Raw genomic sequence first — 12781 nt, 5'->3', positions numbered from 1 at the left:
CCGTCAAAACATAGAACTTTGTATTTACGCATAACAAAAGAAAAAAATGTTATAGAAGATTTTTAACTTATCTTTGATTTTTCGATGATTGTAACTCCGACATCCTCTTCTGGCAGAACTGCTCCCACGTTATAGATTTCATCGACGTCAGTCGTCTCCTTAGGGTCCTTCGAGTGTCGTCCACGTTGCTTCTTCTTTTTTGCCCTGAGCATGCTGGCCTCTTGGAGTGGTAGTTGTCGGGTTGCTGTCTTTTCCGTTCTGCCCCTGGACGGCTGGTCTTGGCGTCCTCCCGTCTGGAATCGTGCTTGGATTTCTTCTGTTGGTGGTGGTCTTTTCGTTCCTCCTGGTGTGTTTTTGTTCTCGGGAACGGCGGCCTTGTTTGCACCTGACTCTCTGGCCCTGGAAGCGTTCTACTCGATGTAGAATTTCTACTGCGATACGTTGTAAGTAGCATTTTCCTCTTTACCAAAGTGTCTTTACGCGGCGGCTTTGCTTTCTTGTATTTCTTAAATGCTGGAGTCTGACGTTTTCATTTCTTCTTTTCGGTACCGCCGCATGACTTATAGAAGGGCTAGGTTTCTCTTCAGTTCTCTGCTTCTTGGGTTGTGGAACGGGTGACGTTACTTCTGGACCTTCTACTTCATTTACGCTTGAGTCCTGCAAGAAACTTCTAAGGATTTCAAAATCATTTTGATTATAATATTTTTCACCTGGTCGGGACTTGCTTTACAGATTTCCCCTCTCTCGTTCTTAAGGTACAATACGACTCCCTTGATTTCCTGAATTACATATGGGCCTTCAAATTTTGGAGCTAACTTTGCAGTAAAATTATCTGGGGCACTTGATAAAGAAAATTTTCGCTTCAACACTTTATCTCCAACTTTAAAATCTGCTTCACGGCGTTTTCTATCATAGTATAACTTTTGCCTATTTCTTGCCGTATCCGATCTTTTAACCGCCTGGTCAATAAGTGTTTGCACATCTTTCTGTTTAAATTCTTGCTCTCTTTGTTGTACAAAGAATAATTTATCTAATGGCGAAATTAACTTTCGTCCTAAAAATAATTCTGCTGGGGTTTTCCCGTAGTATTGTGATTTGCCGTTTATTTGCCTTGAACTAAAAAGCATCAGCTTTGTATAATAAACTTTATTCTTATTCTAAAACATAAAATTCTTTAAGAGAAATATTGCCTGCAACGCAGTGCGGCTAAGAACGCTATTCTACTGAAACATAAACATGAACAACTGTTGCAATTCACACAAACTTTATAGTAAAATAAAGTACGTTGCCAGTAACAAGATTATTGCAAAAATCATAACATAAAATTAAGCAGTGAGGAAATAAAATATACAAAAAAAAAAAGAAAAGCAAATATTAAATATGCATCCAACATTAACTCCCACCCTTGCCATTGCATTAACATAGATCATTCCCGATGCAATGGCAACGGTAAAAGTTTTACTACGGGTATTTTAAAATAACCATTAACAGTTTTCACTGTAACAACTCTAATATTGCCATTAATTGATTATTAGATGACAATTTATATCTGTGACAAACAATACATTTATGGATAAAGGACTGAATAAGTTTCTTACCATTTACAATCCAATAGCTTTGCTTTAAAATGTTAGCTAGTAAACTGGGCCCTGCATGCATATAAGTTACATGATATTGTTTAACAAGCAACAAAGCAATCCTGTGTTGACCTGGTATAATTATGGGATGCTTAGCATTGAATGACAAGTCAGAATTTTGCAGCCTACCTCCCACCCGTAAAACACCATCATCATCTAGAAAAGGAAAAAGTGAACTTAAAACACTTTTAGGACTTAAAGATGAATTATTTTTGAGATCCTTTATATCTTTATGGAAGTGCACAAACTGGATCCATTTAATGATCAACTTCATAGCTGCTTGCCTTTCATTAGATGAAGGTACTACTGCAGGACTTTTTAACCTATTATCTTCAGAACCAAAGACCCGTTCTTTGCACCTAGAAATAAATCTTAAACAAAAAGAAATTACATTAACTATTTTAGATAAAGAAGAACAGTTCTGAAATAAATTGTCCAGAGTGTCATTAGTCAAATAAGCTGTTGTACAAAAAAATGATTTTGTCCTTTGTTCAGTTAAGACAGTTGTATCGCTGTTAGTCTCATTACTGACAGAACATTGTAGAGGCCACTTTGAACTGTCGAACGCTAAGAATGATGGCCCATGCCACCATAGGGATATGTTCGGTAGAACTTTAGGATCGATTCCTCTAGAAGGAAGATCGGCAGGATTCTGTTTCGACGAAATATAGCTCCACTGTTGATAGGGAACAGCATCTAATATTTCTGAAGTCCTGTTTGCCACAAAAAGCTTCCATTTTAGAGGATGAGCTGCTAACCAACAGAGAACAACCTTAGAGTCAGTCCAAGCGTGAAAGGAAATTTCAGTGGTGGAGAAGGCTTTACGAACAGCTTTGATTAATCTGGCAAGGAGCAATGCACCTAGGAGTTCCAGTCTAGGTATGGACACTTGTTTAATGGGAGCAACTTTGGTTTTAGCAACCACCAAATTGACTTCATTTCTGTCGTGAGATGTTGGTTGAACACAGTAGATAACAGCAGCGTAAGCAGATTCTGACGCGTCACAAAAACCATGCAGATAGATGTGGTTAGACGTAGTTTGAAGCCACCTCGAAATTTTAACATTTTTGAGAGCCTTAAGATCTTTTTGAAGTCGCTGCAACTTCTCTTCCCATTCTTTAGGCAGTGGGGCATCCCAGTCAAGTTTTAAAAACCACAATTGCTGATAAAACATTTTCAACTTGACTGTACATGGTGATAGCAAGCCAAGAGGATCAAAGATTTTAGAAGATTGAGAAATGAACCTTCTTTTAGTAATTTCAGTCCCAAAATCCATAGAAATGTTAAATAAAAATACTTCTTCTGTAGAGTTCCAAAACAGCCCTAAAGCCTTGGCACATTCATCTGAGTGAACTTCCAGGTCATCTTCTTCATGATTATCAATGGATAAATTTTCGAGAAGCTTTGAGCAGTTTGACCTCCATTTCCTTAAATTAAATCCACGTTTCTGTAATAGCTGTGAAAGCTTAGAGCATAGGTCAACTGCTTCCTCTAAACTGTTTGCTCCAGATAAACAATCATCTACATAGAAATCATTTTTAAGAACGGAGGATACATGAGGATAATCCTGTTCTGCATCCAAAGCAATTTGCCACAAACAGCGTGTTGCTAAAAATGGTGCAGATGCAGTGCCATAACTAACTGTACATAATTTATATGTCTGCATTTTTGAATTAATAGATTCTCTCCAAACAATTCTTTGTAAATGTTGATCCTCATTATCTACTAAAATCTGGCGGTACATTTTTTCTATGTCAGCAGAAAAAGCTATTTTATGTATACAAAAGTTGAGCAATATTGAAAATATATCTCGTTGTAGTGTTGCACCTACCCCTAAAACAGAGTTCAAAGAAACTGAATTTTTAGGTTTACATGAACCGTCAAATACTACACGAAGTTTAGTGGTAGAGCTACTTGGTTTAACAACAGCATGATGCGGTAGATAATATACTTGCTTATTTTCTTCATTCTCAACAACTGGAACCATATGATTTAAAGTTTCGTATTCTTGCATGAACTCCTATTATTGCCTACCAAGTTCTTTATCTAAATCAAATTTTCTTTCCATGGATAGAAGACGAGAAATAGCCAAAGGTTTGGAGTCGCCTAACTCTTCAGCATTACTGAAAACGGGCAGTCGGACAACAAATCTGCCATTTCCGTTTACTCGATAATTTTCTTTAAAATGCTTCTCACAAAACTCTTCTTCAATCGTTGATTTCTGATTTTGGAACGTTAATTCTTCCAACTCCCAAAAACGCTTAAGTGTTGCATCGACGTTATCCTCAATATGTAAACTAATGCGATTAACACTAATGGGATGCGGAGTATTGCCTTCTGTTTTAATTCTGCCTGATACAACCCAACCAAAAATAGTATTTTGCGCAATTACATTTTTATAGCCAAAAATCTGCCCTGGCTGAAGCAGAGAAAAGAAACAGTCAGCTCCAATTATCATGTCTATTTGTTTGGGCGTACTGAAATTTGGATCTGCAAGATTAATTGAATTCAAATAATCAAGGTCCTTGCTATCAATCTTTACTGAAGGCAAATGCGAAGTTAATTTTTTAAGAATATATGCTTGTATTAAAACACCATTTTTTTTCAACTCAGATTTGGGAAACAATTTTACATTTACATAACCACGAGTCAAAGCTGCTTCAGAATCACCAAGTCCCTTTACGCAAATACGGGCATTTTGTCTGCGTATATTTAATTGTCGCATAAATGATTCACTGATAAAAGAAGCTTCACTTCCACTGTCAAAAAGAATGATACATTCGTGACCTTGACCAGCAGAATCGTAAATTATTACTGCCGCCGTTGGTAAAAATGAAGTACTCTGACCCTGAATAGAAAAACTCGAAATATTATTTTGTTCGTCTGAATTAGAAATTTGTTCATCAGATGGAGATGAATTTGACACAACTACGTTAACACTTTTAATATCTTCATGCAGTAAAGTATGGTGTTTTGCTTTGCAAATAGAACACACATTCTGCGATGAACAAAATTTTAATTGATGATTTCCGAAACAATTGAAGCATAATAAATTCTTGCGAATGATATTTTTCCTAGTCGTAATATCTGCACCTTTAAATTTATAACACTTTGATAAAAAATGAGAACCATTGCAATGCTGACATTTTAGAACAGAATTTTTATTATTATGTGAAACATTCTTCGAAACAGAGCACTGATTTTTATGCGATGCTCGCTTTTCATTATTATGAGTGTTTAACATTTCAAGTGAAACACATCTTGAGTTTAAGAATTCCAAAAAACATTCTAAGGTAGGAAATTCTTCTTCACCATTTTTTTGTGACCATAAATGGCGCGTTTCTGGATCGACTTTTTCTAACAAAAAATAAATTAGCCAAACATCTCTAGACGAAGCCTTTTCGCCAAGAGATTTTAATCCACGGATAACTTCATCAGATGTATCAGATAGTTTTCTTAGATTAACAGAATCAGCGCTAGTAATTTTTGGTTGCTCAAGAAATGTTCTGACAAGCGACATTACAATTTGATTTTTTCTATCGTAACGATTCATCAATTTGTCCCAAGCCTCATCGTATGTAGTTTCGGAAATCGGAATATGCTTAATAATAGCAGCTGGTTCGTCTTTTAAAAGTCAAATCAAATATTGGAATTTCTGAATTTTCGCTAATGACTGATTGGTATGAACTGTCGCCATGTACAGATCTTTAAAATTAAGCCAATCAGTATATTTACCATTGAAACTCGGAATGTTTAACCGCGGAAGTTTAACACCCCGAGCGTTACGGGTTTTTTCAGGAAACGACGTAAAAATAATCGTGTTTTGTTACCATGTCTGTCGCAAAAGCGGCAAGCATTTTTACTCAAACTGCTTCAAAAGCGGACCCCCTTACCATGTGGATATAATTAAGCTAATTCTCCCCTCCGTTGAATTTAGCGAGTGAAATTATTTTTTCTCCCTATGGTATCTTCGTCACGAGACTGGTTGCTAAAATAGTATTTTATCTCCTATTTGGCTACTTTATAATTTGCACACTAACACATATTACTGTATATTACTCGTACCTTAAAATCAAGATATGTGCCGAATACAGAAAGTTAGTCAATATACATCAGTAAGAGAAACTACGTAAAATGCTTTAAATTTCCAGTTTCTTTAAGGAATTGCTTCGATAATGGTGAAAAATTAATCTTGCATTTTTTTATCCTTATTTTCTGAGGAAATATTTTTTAATATACAAAGGGATTTTGTGAGAATTTTTTTCTCTCGTGTTCCAATTTTTCGAATACAAATTATTCGCAACTTATTTTAGTATTATGTTTGTATTTAATTTTCAAATATTATAAGTTTATTCCAGTTTAAAGTGTTAGATTTAAATAATTCTTTAGATTGCACCATAAATTTATTAGTAGTTAGTTATTTATGACACCGTTTTGACTTGTGAGAAATAAATAAAGTATTGTAATCGCGAAACATTTCGATTTTCATATTTCAAAGGAAATTTCCATTTTGAATAGTTCCATCATGACGTTTAAACGTACGTATGTCGCATAACTTAACATAAAATGTTGAAATTTTATATTTGGGACTTATGACTAGTTTTAGCGCGACGTATGTATGCATGTATATTGCATAACTCAACAGCAGAATAGATGAAGTGGCTGATGAATGAGATCAGGCAGTTCGGCTTTCATAGAATAAAATCACTTTGGGGGTAGAAAACAAGTAAACAGCTTGGACAAAGGAGCTTCTTGAGAAAATAAATGTATTTTCGAGTTACAATGCAATTTCCTTGTAATTAGCTATATATGAGTTACAATGCAAGTATTTATATACTACGTGCATTATCGAGATGTTAATAGAAACCAAAAAAAAAAATTCTTTGTAGCAAAATTGTTAACGATATTATTTCTCCAAGACATTTACGCAGATGTGTATTCTTTTCATGAAGGATGAAAAATAAGTTAACAGTTTTTCGAGCAGATGCTCCAAATTATACAGCTTTGAAGATTAAGTAATGAAAACATAAACTCTTATTTCTGGTTATGTGCTGAAAAAGATATTACCCTTTTCAAAGAAAACACCTAATAGCGGAATCTCCAAGTTGACTTCAACGTAAATATACCTCCAGGGGTATATTTTAGTTTACTGAACTAAAAGCTTACCACCTTTGTACATTTTCTACTTTATATGGGAGACCATTACCTTTGTGCAAGGACAAAAAAGCATCCGCTATCTATTTTTCTCAGTTCTTTCATTTTGTTAACTATGACGAGAAATGGAGCTGCCGAAAATTCTAAATTTATTGCTTCTTCCAAAGACTCTGATTTCAAGTTGTGTATTTGCCGTCTGTTAGTAATTTAAGGCCTTAAATTCAGAAACATCCTTTCATCAGTAATTACAGTACATATAAACACAATATCATTATTTAAATTCAGACTTTAAAAACTTCATTTATGTTAATCTATGGAAAGCGCAATATATATATATATAAATGTAGTAAGCTCGCATAAAAGTTACCAAGAGCTGTTGCTCCAAAAATTGCACAAGATGTTTTCTAGACCAAAATTAGTTTTTCAAAATTGTAATTACTACCTTGCTTGATATATATATATAAATTTAAGCAGTTTATTTCGTGAAAATTTATCACACTTTTCGTAGGAATTATTAAAACTGTTTTGCTGTTAAAATTATTAAAACTGTTATATGTAAACTATATATATATATATATATATATATATGTAAACACACAATACAAAACACTGTGTATACATATGGTGATGTAAGTTTGTGAGCATGTGTGCGCGTGTATGTTATATTTCCCTATTATATATCATATCAGTATTTTATTGAAAGTAGTTGTAGACAACATTTAATAGAAAAAACTGAAAATTATAGTAAATCTCAAAATGATAGTGCAATTATGAAACTGAATATTACATAAAATCGAAAATTTATGTGAAGCAACTATGGAATGAAAATAAATTCTAGTTAGGTTTCACAGCATACAAAATAACACTTTAATCTAACCACTTGAGTAAAACGAATGCCAAGAAAATATCCTGAAAATGTATATCGGGAAAAAAAATTCTCCGGAAAATGCCTCACGGAAAATATGCACCTGGTTAAAAATATCTCTAGAATAATAAACAATGTAAATATTTTTATCAGGTACATATACACATGCACCTTGAAAAATATTTGTAATTTTTATACTTTGTAGAGATATATAGAGGATTCTTTAGTATTAAATATATTTTTCAATTATTTATTACAAAATATTCTTTCTTACTAAAAATATGCTTAATGATTACATCGTTTATATATCCTAATTAATTATGAATATTTTTTTTAGCTTTTTGTTATTTGTGTTTCGTTTCTGAGAATTATTAAAATTCAAGCAATCTGAATTTTACACAAAAATAAATTCTTTCCTTAGTGACAAGTATAACTTTTGCATTAGAAATTATTCATGATAAATGCAATCTTGCTTTTTTGCCAACAGAATGTTTTGGCTTATTTGACTATATCAAAGCATACTAGAGCTGTCTGCCTAAGAGGAGGGTCTCTTCGTGGAGGACTTTTTAAAGGTTAGGTTATTTAATTACGGCAAAGCCTCGAGGGCTATCTGCCTAAGGGGAGGGATGGCGTCGTGGAGGACTTTCTAAGGGAAACTGGCTCGTATACACGTTACACATGATGAAAACCACGAAAACACCCATGCAGCCAGCCCGTTCGCGGGATTCGAACCTCGGACCGAACTACCAGTGTTCAGCGACTTTATCGCTCGGCCGCTGGTGGGCCCCAGGACTTTTTAAAGAAACTGCTCGTATATATGTTATATATACGGAAAACTATGAAAACTCCCATGCAGCCAGCCCGGTCTCTTAGAATCGAACTTAAGTCAGAACTCGGTATTCTGCGACTATTCAGCGACTTTACCGTTCGGCTGACAGTGACAGAATGTCTGCTACCTATACATTAATATACTACATAGGTAGATTTGTTTCCGAGAAAGAGATGCGAAACAGAAAAGATATGAGAATCATATCCATCTCACTGAGATGAATATGATCATTTTCAATGTGCCATTTGGTAGTGCTCTATTTAAATGGTCAACGTGTAAGTTAAGTGGGTGGCCAAATACCAGACAAGACATTTTTTAAAGCATAAAGATAATTAAATGTATTTTAAAAATTGAGTTTGTAATCAAGCTTCGCTATCTAGGAATAAGACATAGCTTGCAGTTAAGTTATATTCTTTCTTAAAAAAATATTTCTTTTGTTCACCTATTAAAAATAACAATCAGCAGCGTGTGTTTTTGAAAATATCCCTAAATGCAACATAAATACACGGCAGATTTCTTTAGGGAATTCTTTACGAAGACATTTTACCACTTAGGTGGAAAACGTTTTGCTAAATTAAACTCTAAATTTACAAAGGCGATTTTATGAGAAAACAGAAGGAGGACTCTACATTGGACTAATAATTAGCAAGTTGCTCATCAGTGAAACATGATGACAATCTTGTATAAAATGAAAATCAGAACGATATTATTGCAAATTCTTCAATAAAGCATCTAACGTATTGCAAATTAAAAATTTATAAAAGCGTTCTTTATTTTGTGAGTTTATTTGTGAAACTATTTGAGAAATAACCTCATTTTATCTTGTAATATTGGAAAATATTTTCAGCTGTCATTATCTATCACAAATTAAATACTTTGAAAGTAGATTCATTTTAAGCTGTTTAAAATATGATTTGTGTTCGTGCTTAGGGTGAAGAAATGTTTGTGTGCTGTGTTCATTCATAAGTATATGTATTTCGCCAGGATTTTGATTTTGCACTTCCCAGTTTTTATCAAATAATATAAAATTAGCATTTCATGGGGAAAAAACAACATTTTTTGTTTATCTTTAATTTAAACTACAAAGGGATTAGAATTTTTGTTACTTTGCAAAAAGTACTTAGATAAAAGATGGATTTCGAATTTGAAATGTTTTTGCTATTTGGTTAGTAAATTAATTAATATAATGTAGTATACTACTCAGTTAACTATGTTTTTATTGGGAACCATTTAAGGACATATTATAACGGTGGAAATTACTTTTGTTCTGTTTTAAATTCCTCTATACATTATAAAATTAACCAATTGATAAAAATTTGCATTATACAATAAAATAAGTACTATAACACAACAACGATAAATAGCCTTCTTATATAACAGCCTCAATTAAAATTACTAACTAAAAACAACGAACGTGGAGACATTTCTATTATGTAGTAAAGTAAGCTTTAAAATATTTTGGAAGAACTGGTCAGAAATTATGTGAAAGAAAGTGAATCCAATTTTCATTTTAAAAAATTTTCTTATAATGTGTGAGCTTATTTTAAGCCATTTTACCTAGTAATAACAACTTGATATTGTTTCAGATTAAAAATAATGAATGCAATATCATCCATATTTCAAAATGGGCTTATTTAGTTATGCTGTTATAACTACTAATAACTGTTGATGAAACATTTCCACAGCAACATAATTTTGATCTGCTATGCAAGTTTATTTATGTGTTTATTTTTTAAACAAATATTGAATCGTCGAATGTAAAAAAAAAAAAAAAAAAAAAAAAAAAAAAAAGCATTAATAAAATCTTTAAATGCCCGTCTTTGAATTTGAGTTCGAATACAGCATATTTAAAACAAGAGACTATTACAAGACTTTGCTAGGATCCTGCTAGCCGCCCAAGACGCTTTGTTAGAAGGAAACAACTGATTGAAAGCATGTGTTCAAATTATCACATCTGTCATTTATCTGTCGAACAAAAGGTAGGACTTTTGTATGAGTATGTTTCAAAGCTTGTTTTTCCGTTCCGTAAGTACGCCAATCCCCAGGGGTGTAATTAGTCTTTTACAACAAATCTGAACTACTACAGTTCTTCCGAAACGTGAAGAGAATATACTTACGATGACCTTACTGAATGATCTGAAAACCATCTGCTATTCTGAACTATTTTGTACTTTCTTTAAAAATGCAGAAGTTTATAAGTACAGGTTTTTTTCGCATCTACAGTTATTGTTTTCTAATTACTGTCATGTAACATAAATGCAAAAGCATTTAATATTACTGTCATGTAATATTGTTGTGTTATAGTACTTATTAATCTTTCACATAATATGTCAAAACAAATTTCTCTTAAGTCATCTGTTTATGGCTGAAGTTGCTATGTGTATTTCTTTAATTTATGCTATGGAAGTTAAAAGTACAGCGATCAATAAAAAATATAAAAATTCTGCACATGTGAAAATAAAATTATGATGCTTGAACACCATCTCCAAAACAAGAGACTAAATTTTGAAAAAATCATGTTTGAGCTAAAATATTAATGTCTTGCAAAATCTTTCTAACATACGTGACAATTTTCGATAGAGGGACAGGCTTTCTTTTACTGCTTAGACCTAGAGTACTTTTTTTTACTTCTTACTAAACAATCATAGATCCTTTCCCAGATTTACTAATCAGGTCTTGCTGGCCTAAGATGTAATACTTTGATAAAAAAATTCTAAAAAGTTTAGCTTTTTTTATTTCAGTAACTCTGAATACTTATAAAAATTCGGACTACTACAAATTTTAGTAAAACTCATCCTATGATTCAAAAAGTTGCTTCAGACCGCTGGCGAAGTTTTTAAATTAAAAAGAAACTGTATTTGATATGGTAATGAAGTTAAAATATCATTGAACCTGCTTAGACAATATTCAATCTAAGAATGCTACTATTTTAGAGAATTCTATGCATTTCAAATAAAAAATAGCACAAATAATTATTATATATTCAAATTATACACGACTACTGCGTCATTCGCAAACAACATGCATTCAAAAAACAATAAAAATTTTTTAAAAAAAAATCTTACAGGTCTCAGATTTTAAATTACGTCCAAAAAGACATTTCTTTAACGTTTTGTGTGGTACCTTTATTTATCAAATATCATGTTCTTTGCACTTACGCCATAAAATTCAGTTCAATAGCAATGTCGATAATTAATTTTAAAATGAGCATATATTTAGAATTTCCGGTACACAATTCCGCGCGCTGGAGATAAAAAGGTTTCCACCCCCGTAGAGTGTTGCTATTGCTTGCTTTGAAATCGTTGAGTTTGTTACTCAAAAATTCGTTAAAGTTTCACAAAATATGAAATAGATAATATAAAATTTGATCTTCCACATGCCCATATTCGTAGGAGGATTACGGCATTCAAACTTGGATGGCCTTTTTTCAAACCTTTTTTTTATCACAATGCCAGAAATATACACACATTTACGCAGATTTTCATTATTTACTTACTTCAAATGTAATGCGGGACTCTAACATTTGGTGGCAACAGTCTGAAAAGTGATTCGCCGTTTATAGTGATTCAACGCAAAATCGCAAAAACGAAAAGAATATTAGTATTTAAAACAATAGTCTCTCAAGGACTATTGTTTTAAATACTAATAAGCCCCTTTGAACTAATAAATAAAAATATGAAAGGTTTCAGATTTTAAACTGCGTCCAAAGGAGTGTTTTTAACGTTTTGTGTGTTACCTCATTAAATATCATGTTCTACGTACTCAAACCACAAAGTTCAGTTCAACAGCAATATCTCAAAATTATTTTAAAATGAGCGTATCTTAGAGTCTCTCGCGCTGGAGATAAAATCGCTTTGGAACTTGCTTTGAAATCGTTTAGTTTTTTAATCAAAAATTCGTTGAAGTGTTATAAAATATGAAATCGATAATAAAACAAATTTCAAATTCAAATTAGGGCTTCCATTTTTGAAATTTTGATGCTCTAGGTACCGTTGTTTTATTACAATGCGAGAAACATACGTACATTCATGCAGATTCTTCATTATTTAATTTCTTTAAGTATAATACAGAGCGATAAAATTTAGTGGCAACAATTGGAAAAGTGATCCGCCGTTTATAGTTTCCAATGAAAAATGCCAAAGCGAAATTAAAAGTTCTTCAGGGCAAATTGCCCCTTTCAACTAAAAATAAAGTAAGCAAACATAAATAAAAAAAAAAAAAATCTGAAATTTTTCAGATTTTAAATTATGTCCAAAGGGGCGTTTTTTTAACGTTTTGAGTGTTACCTTTATTTAT

General features: G+C 32.6%; 1 protein-coding gene across 3 annotated transcripts in view; it reads right to left on the bottom strand.

Moving 5' to 3' along the window:
* LOC146995103 (uncharacterized) overlaps positions 1-12781 on the bottom strand; it is a 235771-nt gene that overhangs the window by 52596 nt on the left and 170394 nt on the right. The window lies entirely within an intron of this gene.

Source organism: Stegodyphus dumicola, chromosome 10 (genome assembly GCF_044657685.1).
Source record: "Stegodyphus dumicola isolate Sdum_Otavi_A_Nest chromosome 10, ASM4465768v1".
NCBI classification, from domain to species: Eukaryota; Metazoa; Arthropoda; class Arachnida; order Araneae; family Eresidae; genus Stegodyphus; species Stegodyphus dumicola.
The sequence above is the reverse complement of the archived record's forward strand: the minus strand, read 5'-3'. Positions and strand labels throughout refer to the sequence as shown.